The sequence below is a fragment of the Eutrema salsugineum genome, unplaced genomic scaffold (assembly GCF_000478725.1).
Source record: "Eutrema salsugineum unplaced genomic scaffold, Eutsalg1_0 scaffold_11, whole genome shotgun sequence".
Taxonomy (NCBI): Eukaryota; Viridiplantae; Streptophyta; class Magnoliopsida; order Brassicales; family Brassicaceae; genus Eutrema; species Eutrema salsugineum.
The window spans coordinates 9309380-9321923 of record NW_006256901.1 but is presented as its reverse complement, the minus strand read 5'-3'; the positions used below and the strand labels follow the sequence as shown (position 1 = coordinate 9321923).

The window sequence follows — 12544 nt, the reverse complement described above, 5'->3', positions numbered from 1 at the left end:
TGGTTAACTCGCAGCGCTTAAAGATTAAATTCTGGAAATGAGCTGCATGTGGAGATGTGCGGGTAAGGCAACCCTGAGTGAGACCAAAGACCCCCGAGCAGGAAAATGCTAAGGCCACAAGCTGTGCGACTTAAGCATGCGGGTTGGCCAAGCAATAAACTGAACCGCACATATGTTCGCGGTTTAGACCGAGTTGGGCCTGCGACTTGGGAGTGAATGAGACCAACTCGCACACATGCTTCGATACCTGTGCTATATGAGTATGCGAGTTAGAGAGCAAAAGAACCTGAACCGCACGTATGGTCGCGGTTAAGACCGAGAAGGGAATGCGGCTTAATCTACAAGGTTTTAACTCGCAAGATCTTGCTCCCAGACTTGTGCGAGTTGGGTGTGCGACTTGGAGCTGAACAAGACCAACTTGCACACATATCTTCTCCAGAATGTGTCTTGGTTATGCGAGTTGAAGAGGATAAGACCTGAACAGCACACATGTTCGCTGAATAGTCCGAGATAGGCATGCGGCTGAGGCTGAAGGAGTTTAGGCGCACAAAGCTAGTTTCATGGGTGTGCGACTCAGGCCTGCGAGATGGGAAACACTTGACCAAGCCGCACACTTAAGACATGACCCATTTGAAGCCAGGTCAGTACCCAGTTTGTCCTGGGTTGACCCGGTCCGACCTACTTACTATATATATGTTTTAGGGTTTTTTCCGAGACTTAAGCTTTATTCTCTCTGATTTCTTTGCCTCTTTTGTGAAGGACTCCTTTGAAGAGAAATATCTGTTTTTAGAGAGTTTGAATCAAGAGAAATCAAAGACCTTTTGTGTGTTTAAAGCTGCAATCTATCTTATCTATCTTCTCTATCATCATTTCCATCCATTAATCATGCCAATCTACTCTACTTGCAAAGGTTTAAGAGAGATTAGTATGATTAGTGAGTAGTCTCCTTAATGAGGTTCTAGATATGTAGGTTAGGGTGCTAAAGTGCTAGATTAGGAGTGCTTAGGGCTAGATCCATGCTTTCATTTCTCTAAATAGCTGGTCTTTATGCTAGATTCTTGCACACCACTTGTGATCTAGAATCTGGGTTTTTCATGCACCAAAAGTGTTTGATGAAATTCCTGAAAGAGCTATATTAGAGGTTTATGCATTAACCACATGATGATGTTTTGTTGTTTGCATAAATGATCTCTTAGAACTGATTCTTAAAGCTTTCTTGTTGTTTGATGTCCAATGATGATTGGGTATGTGAAATAACTTGATTTGTGTCTTGATGCTTGAGAAAGATTAAGACTTAATTAGAATCACAAATCACTTGAATTATGTTTCATTATTGTCATTAGCATTTCTAGTTTAGCACCAAAGCACCCTAGCCATCTATCATGTCTAGAATCTCATGCTTCCATCATTTCATATCATCTCATCTTGTTTAATTGCTTTTACTTGCTTAGTTTACTTAATCACTTGTCTTTGTTCTAGTTTTAATCTTGTTTTAAGCATTAGTCACCAACAATCTCCATTATTCTGCTTGAGTTAAGAAATTGTCTTACATTCTAGTGTCTACAAGACATTGGATTGATAAACCCTTTATGCTGCAACAGCTAGGGGATTGATAACCTTCATTTAGAGCTTAAAAACCTTTTAGTTATCAATTGGTGCTGTTGCCAAAGTGTGCTAGCATTAGTCTTAGATACTTTCTTAAGATCAAGTGCTTTCTTTTTGTTTACTAATTACTTTCAAGTTCTGTCTTTGTTTTCAGGTGTATGAACACCAGATCAAGGTCTAGAAGTTGTGGTCCACCATTTCCTCTCAACGACAACATCAATATCTTGGTGCCAAGAAGAAGAAGAGATAGACGGGCAAGGGAAACATATCCAGCTGTTGATATGGAGCATCATGTCGCTGATATTGAGCAGCCGGTTCAGGCAGAGCAACAGGCTCCAGGCACGGTCAAGGAGCTGGTATAGGAGTTCAGCAGGGTAATGTGCAGAATCAGCAAGCCAATGTCCACCAGGGACAAGCTCAGGGCCATCAGAACCTGGCACAACATCCGCAGAACCAACAAAGGCACCAGGCCAATGCTCAGCAACACCAAAAGGCTCAAAGGCGTCAAGGACACCAACCAATCTATGTGGGAGCCAATGATACAGCCAATGCTCACCAGAACAGAGCTGGTATTGTTTGTCCACCTGTGGAAAATAATAATTTTGAGGTCAAGGCTTCACTGATTAATATGGTCCAAAACTCTAAGTTTCATGGACTGCCAATGGAGGACCCATTAGACCATATTGATCAGTTTGATAGGGTCTGCAACTTGACCAAGATAAATGGAGTCTCAGAAGATGGTTTTAAGTTTAGGTTGTTTCCCTTCAGCTTGGGAGAAAAAGCAAGACAATGGGGAGGAATCTACCAGTTGGAAGCATTCAAACTTGGGAACAATGTAAAGAAGCTTTCCTCACCAAGTTCTTCTCCACAAGCAGGACAACCAAGCTAAGAAACCAAATCTCTAGCTTCACACAACACTCCAATGAGACTTTTGGAGAATTATGGGAGCGATTCAGGACATACATCAATCAGTGTCCACACCATGGGTGTTCTGAGGCCTCTCTTCTATCCACACTCTATAGAGGAGCACTACCTAAAATCAGGAACCAACTAGACACAACTTCCAATGGTAATTTCTTGGCAAAGGAGATTACAGCTGCTATAGAACTTGTGGAGAATCTGGCAATGTCTAATGACACATATGGTGAGGACTATGACAGAACAAATCGATCAGATCGTTCAAGCTCGGAGAAAAGGCTTAATAGAGAGGTTAAAGAGCTGAGAAGTTAACTTAAAAAGCTGAAACTGGTTTCTCAAAAACCAATCCATTATGTTGGTGAATTTGAAGAGTCTCCATGCTTTGAGAACATCAATGAAGAAGGCTTAACCCAAAAAGAGTTGAACTACATTGGGAACCAAAACAGATACCAAAGGTTCAACAACTTTAATGCCAACAACAATTTGTCTTATAGGAGCACTAATGTGGCAAACCCACAAGATCAAGTGTATCCTTATCAGCAGAACCAGCAATGCTTTTCCCCCAAGCCTCAATTTCAAAGCGCTTTTCAGCCAAAGCAACAGTTTGTGCAGCCTCAACAACAGTATGGTCAGAAACAGCAGCCACATCAAGGTACAAACTTCAGTTCTCAGCCGCAGCAGAGCAAGGCACCACCTGAATTCAATCAGCAGCAGTTTCAGCAGCCACAAGGGGTTCAACAACAGCAGTAGATGGGTCCAGACTGGTGTGGGGTGCTACAGCAGTTGTTACAAGGACAGCAAAGGGTTGAGACTGGGTTTTATGATATGGGCTCCAAGTATGCATCCATGCAGCAAGAGATAAGGGAGCTGAAACAGAATCAGGCCTCCACTTCAAGAAGCTAAGGAATTCTACCTGGCAAACCAGAACCAAATCCAAAGGAATATGCTAATGCCATCACCTTGAGAAGTGGCAAAGAGCTACCAGGTTTAGAACATAACAATGTGATCATTGAGGACAATGATCAAATTGGTGGAGATGCAGCCCCAAGGGATGATCAAGAAGCTGAAAGAGCAAAGAAAGGGAAGGCCAAAGAGGTGGAAAAGACATCAGAACCAGAGAAGGTTTATGTTCCACCACCTCCCTATCAACCCAAGCTACCATTTCCAGGCAGTGTTAAGAAGCAGCTTGTAGATAAGGCAAGAGCTGTCTTTGATAAGACTCTTAATGAGACCCCACTTACAATGCCTCTCATTGAAGCATTTCTGATGATGCCTAAGCTTGGAAAGTTTTTAAAGGATGCCATCTTGAACAAGACTAAAGAGCTTCAAAGTATGGTGGTGCTTAGCCATGAGTGTAGTGCCATCATTCAGAGAAAGTCAGTCCCAAGGAAGCTGTCTAATCTAGGGAGCTTCACTCTCCCTTGTGCTATAGGAAAACTAATGTTTGATGGATGTCTTTTTGACTTGGGTGCATCAGTCAGCTTAATACCCTTCTCTATTGCAAGAAAACTGGGGTATAGAACTTTCAAACCAGCAAAAATCTCACCTGTTTTTGCTGATAGATCTGTGAGGTTGCCTGTTGGAATGCTAGAGGATCTACTAGTGAAGATAGGGGGATTTGAAGTGCCTACAGAGTTTGTGATTCTAGAAATGGATGAGGAACCAGTTGATCCTCTTATCTTAGGCAGACCCTTTCTTGCCACAGCTGGTGCTATCATTGATGTAAAAGGAGGCATAATTGAGCTGCAACTTGGTTCTGAAAGGCTGAAGTTTGATTTTAATGCAATGATGAAGAAGCCAACTATAGAAGGTCAAGTCTTCTATGTTGAGGCCATGGATGAGCTTGCTGATGAGCTCCTAGAAGAGTTAGACACTAAAGATCATCTTCAGATAGCTTTAACAAAGGAACATGGTGATCATGGCTATCTTGAGGATGAAACTTTGGAGCTCATGAAGCTGTTAAACTCTCAAAAACCAGAGGAGAGCACTAGTTCTTACTTGAACTTGCACTATGGTGGTTCAGAGGTTCAGGAGATCAGTGAATCAAGCACAAACCAATGGGCAGTTCAAGAGTACAAAGCCGTGGGGATAGAGGATGAGCAAGGCAACAGTACTGTTGAGGAGATGAACACCAAACAAGGCCCAGCCAAGGAGGATTCATACAATGCAGATTGGGATAAGTCTAAGGCACCACCTGTTGAGCTCAAGCCTCTACCAACAGGGCTCATGTATGCATTCCTTGGCTCTAACTCTTCATATCCAATGATCATAAATGATAACCTGTTAGCTCATGAAGAACATGCATTGTTGAGTGAGCTTAGAAAGTTCAGGAGAGCTTTAGGTTACTCATTGGCCGATATTAGAAGTATCTCTCCTGATATTTGCACCCACAGGATCCACCTAGAGGACCAATCCATGTCTTCTTTTGAGCACCAGAGGCGCCTTAACCCCAACCTCAAGGAGGTGGTGAAAAAGGAGATACTCAAGCTTCTTAGGGCATGCCGACTTCTATAGAAGGTTTATCAAAGACTTTTCTAAGATAGCCGGCCACTAACAAGGCTGCTTTGCAAGGAGGTTGAGTTTCTATTTGACAAAGAGTGCATGGAGGCATTTCTAAAGACCAAAGAAGCACTTTTTAGTGCACCAATAATCCAGGCACCAGATTGGACCCTGCCCTTTGAAGTGATGACAGATGCTTCAGATTTCGCTGAGGGAGCAGTTTTGGGCTAAAAGAAAAACAAGAAGCTGCATGTAATTTACTATGCAAGCAGGACCTTGGACTCTGCTCAGGAGAAATATGCAACAACTGAAAAGGAGATGCTGGCCATTGTTTTTGCATTTGATAAGTTCAGGAGTTATCTTGTGGGTTCAAAGGTTATTGTGTACACAGATCATGCAGCTTTGAGGTATCTAATGACTAAAAAGGATGCTGAACCGAGACTCTTGAGGTGGGTTCTGCTCTTTCAAGAATTTGATATGGAGGTGCAAGACAAGAAGGGCATTGAGAATGGAGCTGCCGACCATCTCTCACGGTTAAAGGTATTGGTCAAGAAAGGTTCTATGCTTTAGGGCTTGAATCGGTGTTAGCCTTTAATAAGGAGAGAAGGCTCAAGGGATCACATGTGATGTTTAAGGAAGAAGAGAGTTGGTGTCCGTACAATGGTCCCCCCTTGGCGCGTCGTTTACACTTGGTCTTGTGACCGTTGGAGCTGTCACTATCTCTCGGGATCCATGCTCAAGACTCACATGTTTCCTTATGTCTCTAACCACTTTCTTTTGTATTGTAGCTTAGCTAAACCTAGTTTCTATTCTGTCTCCTCTATATATGTATCAAAGACGAGAATGAATAAACACACTACTTTGGGAACTCTTTCTCTCATCTCTTTTGCACACTCTCTCAAATCGCTTTATTCCGCTTAGTCTCTAAATATTCTAACATGGTATCAGAGAGATTGGTTCCGATTTCCTGAGTTTCTTTTCTCTATTCTTCAAACCTTATTCTCTAAATCTCTCATTCTCTAGTTCGCTCATCTCTTATTCTCTTGTTTCTCAAAACCCCTCAAGAACAAAATGAGTTCAAACGATGCAAACACCGAGATCTCAAAACCGGTGGTGATTCCTGTTATCCTCAAAGGAGGAAACTACTTGTTGTGGTCTAGAACCACAAAGACGGCGTTGTGTGGACGAGGGCTTTGGAATCACGTCTTAGAAGAACAGATTCCCGAAGAAGACGCCACCAAAGACGGAAAGAAGGATGAAGAAGCCAAAGCTGTGGAAGCAAATTGGTTCCAAGAAGACCAGACCGTGCTTGGCATCATTCAAAACTCCCTTGAGCCGACGATTCTTGAAGCTTACTCCTACTGTGAGACAGCAAAATCTCTGTGGGAAACTCTCAAGAATGTGTTCGGTAATGATACAAACCTGAGCAGAGTCTTTGAAGTCAAGAAGGCGATTAATGACCTGAGCCAGGAAGACATGGAGTTCAAAGCTCACTTTGGGAAGTTCAGATCTTTGTGGGCTGAGCTAGAGATGCTGAGGCCGAGCACTTTGGATCCTAAAGTTCTCAATGAAAGGCGAGAGCAAGACAAAGTCTTTGGACTTCTTCTCACGCTAAACCCCATCTTCAACGACCTCATCAAGCACATTTTGAGAGAGGATAAGCTCCCAAGCCTTGAAGACGTTTGTGCAAGGATCCAAAAGGAGCAAGGTTCTATTGGTCTCTTCAAGAAGCAAGAGCTCATCTCGGCCAACAAAGGTGTCTTTAAACCCGATGACAGGAAGCCATGGATCTGTGACCATTGCAAGAAGAAGGGCCACATCAAAGATAAATGTTGGATTCTTCATCCCCACCTGAAGCCGAGCAAGTTCAAGGATGCAAGAGCTAGCTTTGCTCAAGAAGGAGCCGGTGCATTGACACAAGGTGGAGATGGTGCCATGAATGTCTCGACTGAGTTTGTGAGAAAGACCGACCTTGAGGCTCTTATCAAAGCCTTAGCCGCAAAACAGTCTGGTATCACCTTCTTCTCTAATAAACCTAAAACCGCTTTAGTTGTAGATTCAGGTGCATCCCATCATATGATTAGTAACCCTGAACTGTTAAACAACATAAAACCGGCTTTAGGAAATGTTGTGATAGCTAATGGTGATGGAATTCCCATAGAAGGAACTGGTAACCTAAAGTTATTTGATAAAGATAGTAAAGCATTGTTTGTGCCTAAGTTCACTTCTAACTTATTATCGGTTAGTAGAGCTACCAAGGACTTAGACTGTTATGCGATATTTGGTCCTAATGATGTTCACTTTCAGGATATTAAGAATGGGAAGGTACTTGGAAAAGGGGGAACCAAAGATGATCTATATGTTCTCGAGGATTCTTCACCAAGCGACTCAAATGCTTTCTCTTTTAATTCATGTTTTTCTGCAAGTTTGAACTCTATTTGGCATGCTAGATTAGGTCACCCTCACTCGCGTGCTCTTGAATTAATGTTACCTGATGTTGCTTTTGATCACACAAGTTGTGAATCTTGTATTCTTGGTAAACATTGTCGAGTTATTTTCCCTAAATCATCTACTATTTATGAACATTGCTTTGACTTGGTTCATTCTGATGTGTGGACTTCACCTTGCATGTCTAGGGATAGTAATAAATACTTTGTGACCTTCATTGATGAAAAATCAAAATATACCTGGATAACTTTACTTCTCTCTAAAGATCGTGTATTTGAAGCATTCACAAACTTTCAAAATTATGTGACTAATCATTTTAATGCCAAGATTAAGATTCTTAGATCAGATAATGGCGGTGAGTATACAAGTCAAAGATTCAAAGAACATCTAGCAAAGCATGGCATCTTACACCAAACCAGTTGCCCTTACACTCCACAACAAAATGGAGTTGCTGAGAGGAAGAATAGACATTTAATGGAGGTGGCCAGGTCGATGATGTTCCATACAAATGTGCCTAAACGTTTTTGGGGAGATGCTGTCTTAGCCGCATGCTATCTCATTAACCGGACCCCAACAAAAGTCTTACAAGACTCATCACCATTTGAGGTACTTAACAAAACTAAACCCTCATTAGATCACTTACGTGTTTTTGGGTGTGTTTGTTTTGTGTTTGTTCCAGGTGAACAGAGAAACAAACTTGAGGCCAAGAGCATAAAGTGTATATTCCTTGGGTATTCAACAACTCAGAAGGGGTACAAGTGCTATGATCCTGTTAATAGCCGCACTTATGTGTCCAGGGAGGTCAAATTTCTTGAGAACCAGGGATACTATGACAAGAAGAATTGGGAGAGTCTCAAAGACCTGTCAAGCTCCCCATCAGATCTCGCTACCAGTCTGCGGTTCTTGCTGGATCACCTTGGGAACCCAGTCCTGCCCAAGCAAGTGCATAAGCCGGTTCCTACAAGTACTCAAGAAGAAGCTGAGCCGGTACCATTGAGTTCAGAAGTAAATCAAGAAGAGGAGCAGAGTCAAGAGCCAACTCCAGATGACTTAGAAGTGGAGGCAGAGGAATCAGTCCCACAAGAACAAGGAGAGGCGGTTGTAGAGGAACCTGTTCAGCCATTAAGAAGAAGTACTAGGCTCATCAAGGATCCATCTAATTGTATTGTAGAGGAACCTGTTCAGCCATTAAGAAGAAGTACTAGGCTCAGCAAGAACACCAGAGTCTACTACAATAGTCAAGCTGTAGCTCATCCAATTCAGGCTGTTTGTTCTCTTGCCTTGTTGCCCTCTGATCATCAAGCGTTCATGGGAAAAATTGAGGAACACGAAATTCCTCAAATCTATGAAGAAGCTAAAGACAAGAAGGAGTGGATTGAAGCTATAGGTGACGAGAGAGGAGCTATGGAGCGCAACCATACTTGGGATGAAGCCGAGTTACCACCAGGGAAGCGAGCTGTGAGCTCAAAGTGGGTTTTCACTATCAAGTATAAGAGTAACGGTGAAATTGAGAGATACAAGGCTCGGTTGGTTGCAAGAGGGTTCACTCAGACCTTTGGAGAAGATTATACAGACACGTTTGCTCCGGTTGCCAAGCTCCATACTGTAAGAGTAGTCCTCTCACTCGCTACTAATCTCTCGTGGGATCTGTGGCAAATGGATGTGAAAAATGCATTCCTTCAAGGGGAACTTCAGGAAGAAGTGTATATGACCCCTCCTCCAGGCTTAGAGGATATTGTTGCACCCGGTAACGTTTTGAGATTGAGGAAAGCTATATATGGATTGAAACAATCTCCAAGAGCCTGGTATAACAAGCTTAGTACCACTCTGATGGAAAAGGGGTTCAAGAAGTCTCACTCGGATCATACTTTGTTTACCCTCCAAAGTTCTCAAGGTCTGGTGGTTGTTCTTGTTTATGTAGACGATCTTATCATTTCTGGAGATGACAAGGAGGGAATTCAGTCTACAAAAGCCTTTCTTAACTCGGTATTCGACATTAAAGACCTCGGCGAGCTCAAGTATTTCCTTGGCATTGAGGTGTGTAGGTCTCCTGAGGGTCTCTTTCTGTCTCAGAGGAAATACACAGTTGATCTTCTCAAAGAGACAGGAAAACTTGGAGCTAAACCAGCCAAAACGCCGCTTGAAGAGGGCTACAAAGTCAATCGAAAGGGGGAGAAATCAGATGAAGCCTTCAAGGATGTATTTAGGTATCGACGACTTGTTGGCAAATTGATCTATCTCACTCTCACAAGGCCAGATCTCTGCTTCGCCGTGAATCAAGTAAGCCAACATATGCAAGCTCCGACAGTGTATCATTGGGGTATGGTGGAAAGAATTCTCAGATACCTCAAAGGGAGTCCAGGACAAGGCATTTGGATGGGAAAGAACAATAATACAGAGATTGTGGGATATTGTGACTCAGATTGGGCTGGTGATCGTGTTGATAGAAAGTCAACAAGTGGGTATTGTACTTTCATTGGTGGAAATCTTGTAACCTGGAAGACTAAGAAGCAAAAGGTGGTCTCATGCTCAACCGCAGAAGCTGAATATAGGGCAATGAGGAAGCCTACAAGTGAATTAACCTGGCTTAAGGCGCTCCTTAAAGACCTTGGCATTGAGCAAGAAGGTCCGATTACAATGCATTGTGATAACCAAGCTGCTATACACATTGCAACAAACTCGGTGTTTCATGAGAGAACAAAGTCTATTGAAATAGATTGCCACAAGGTCCGTGAGAAGATTGAGGAAGGTGTGGTGTTACCGTGCTACACAAGAAGTGAAGACCAGTTGGCTGATATTTTCACTAAGGCCGCAAGTCTTAAAGTTTGCAACAATCTCTTTAGCAAGCTAGGACTTGTGGACCTTAGTCGCCCTTGATCATAGTCCTTGATCCATGGACATCACACTCTTTTTCCCTTAACAAGGTTTTGTCCCATGAGGTTTTCCTTGTTAAGGTTTTTAATGAGGTGATGCTCATGGGTCTTCAAGCTTAGCAATCTAAACAACTTCGATGGCTAAGCTTGAGGGGGAGTATTGGTCAAGAAAGGTTCTATGCTTTAGGGCTTGAATCGGTGTTAGCCTTTAATAAGGAGAGAAGGCTCAAGGGATCACGTGTGATGTTTAAGGAAGAAGAGAGTTGGTGTCAGTACAATGGTCCCCCCTTGGCGAATCGTTTACACTTGGTCTTGTGACCGTTGGAGCTGTCACTATCTCTCGGGATCCATGCTCAAGACTCACATGTTTCCTTATGTCTCTAACCACTTTCTTTTGTATTGTAGCTTAGCTAAACCTAGTTTCTATTCTGTCTCCTCTATATATGTATCAAAGACGAGAATGAATAAACACACTACTTTGGGAACTCTTTCTCTCATCTCTTTTGCACACTCTCTCAAATCTCTTTATTCCGCTTAGTCTCTAAATATTCTAACAATCACGATCTAATGAGAAAAGAGAGTAATCAGCCTTACTCTGTGTAAAACCGTACCCCAAAAGTGCCTTCGAAAGTTTTGCGAACCAACATCGTGGAGCTTGTTTCAAACCATACAGCGACTTGCGCAAACGACATACCATACCCTTCTTAGAAGCACCAAAACCCTGAGGTACCCTCATAAAGACCTCTTCATCCAAATCTCCATGAAGAAACACATTGTGCACATCCATCTGATGTAGCTCCCAATTTTTCCCAGCGGTAACTTGAAGAACCAATCGAACTGTGCTCATCTTTGCTACAGGAGCAAATGTATCAGAATAATCAATCCCTTCTTTTTGACGATTGCCACATGCCACGAGTCGCGCCTTATACCTTTCAATGGAGCCATCTGCATTATACTTAATTGTATAAACCCATTTACACTCAATCACATGCTTACCTGGTCGTAATTGTTCAATCAACCATGTTTGATTTCGTTCTTGGGCCTCAATCTCAAGTCTCATAGCTTCTCTCCATCGCGGATCCTTCATGGCTTCAGCAAAACTTTTTGGCACAATTCCTTCAGTTATACTACACAGAAATGCCTTGTGTGACACAGAGAACCTTTCACAATTCACATAATTCTCAATACCATAATCATTACTCAACTCCTGACTCACAGTGGAAGTATTCATTGTAAATGTCGTATTGCACACATAGTCGCGTAGCTTGACAGAAGATTCTTTCTTTCTCATTCCTCGTCCCAAAGTTTCTGTTGATGCAGGCTGTTGCACAGTTTCAGCCTGTGTCACCGATGCAAGTTCTGTTACTAAAGCAGGCTGCACATTCTCAGACTGTGTAACCGATGCAGGTTCTGTCACTAAAGCAGGTTGCACAATCTCAGACTGTGTAACCGATGCAGGTTCAGTTTGTGGCGCTGTAATTCCTAAGATATCGCATATTTCGTTTCCTATAGTCTGTCTTTCTTCTTCTGTAACCTTGTCTGACACAACCTGAGTCTGTGTCATTGTATCTCTTGTGAGAGGTTGTATAATTTTCCTTGTCAAGGCAGGTTCTATATCGTCAAATCCAACATTATCATCCACATATAACCTCATTTGATTAGAATTAGAAGGCTCATCCACCTGTGCATTTTTTAGCTCCAAATATGGGAATCGTTCCTCAATAAAAGTGACATCCCGAGAAACAAAGATTTCATGTGTCTCCAAGTCAAATAAGTTTCATCCCTTCTTTGCATAAGGGTATCCCAAAAATACACATTTTCTGCTTTTACTCGCAAATTTATCTCCATGACGTTTCTGATTGTGAGCATACGCTAAACATCCAAAAATTCGTATCTCACTATAAGCAGGAGCTTTTCCAAAGATGATTTCATAAGGACTCTTACCATTGTGTAACACAGAAGGCGTACGATTGATTAGATACGCAGCACTCAAAGCACAATAACTCCAAAGTTCTATTGGTAAATTTGCCTGAAACCTCAACGCTCGTGCGACATTCAATATATGTTGATGTTTTCGCTCCACTCTACCATTTTGTTGAGGAGTTCCCACACACGAAGTTTGATGAATTATCCCTGATGTACGAAAATACTCCTTCATACCCATGAATTCACTAACATTATCACTTCGCACGATTTTTACA

The 12544-nt window shown here is 42.4% G+C and overlaps 1 non-coding gene across 1 annotated transcript; it reads right to left on the bottom strand.

Annotated features, from left to right (window-relative positions):
• Positions 1-2487: 2487 nt before the first annotated feature.
• On the bottom strand, positions 2488-2593 carry LOC112090098. The gene has a single exon (XR_002901454.1). It is a non-coding gene; the product is annotated as a small nucleolar RNA R71 (small nucleolar RNA).
• Positions 2594-12544: the final 9951 nt, after the last annotated feature.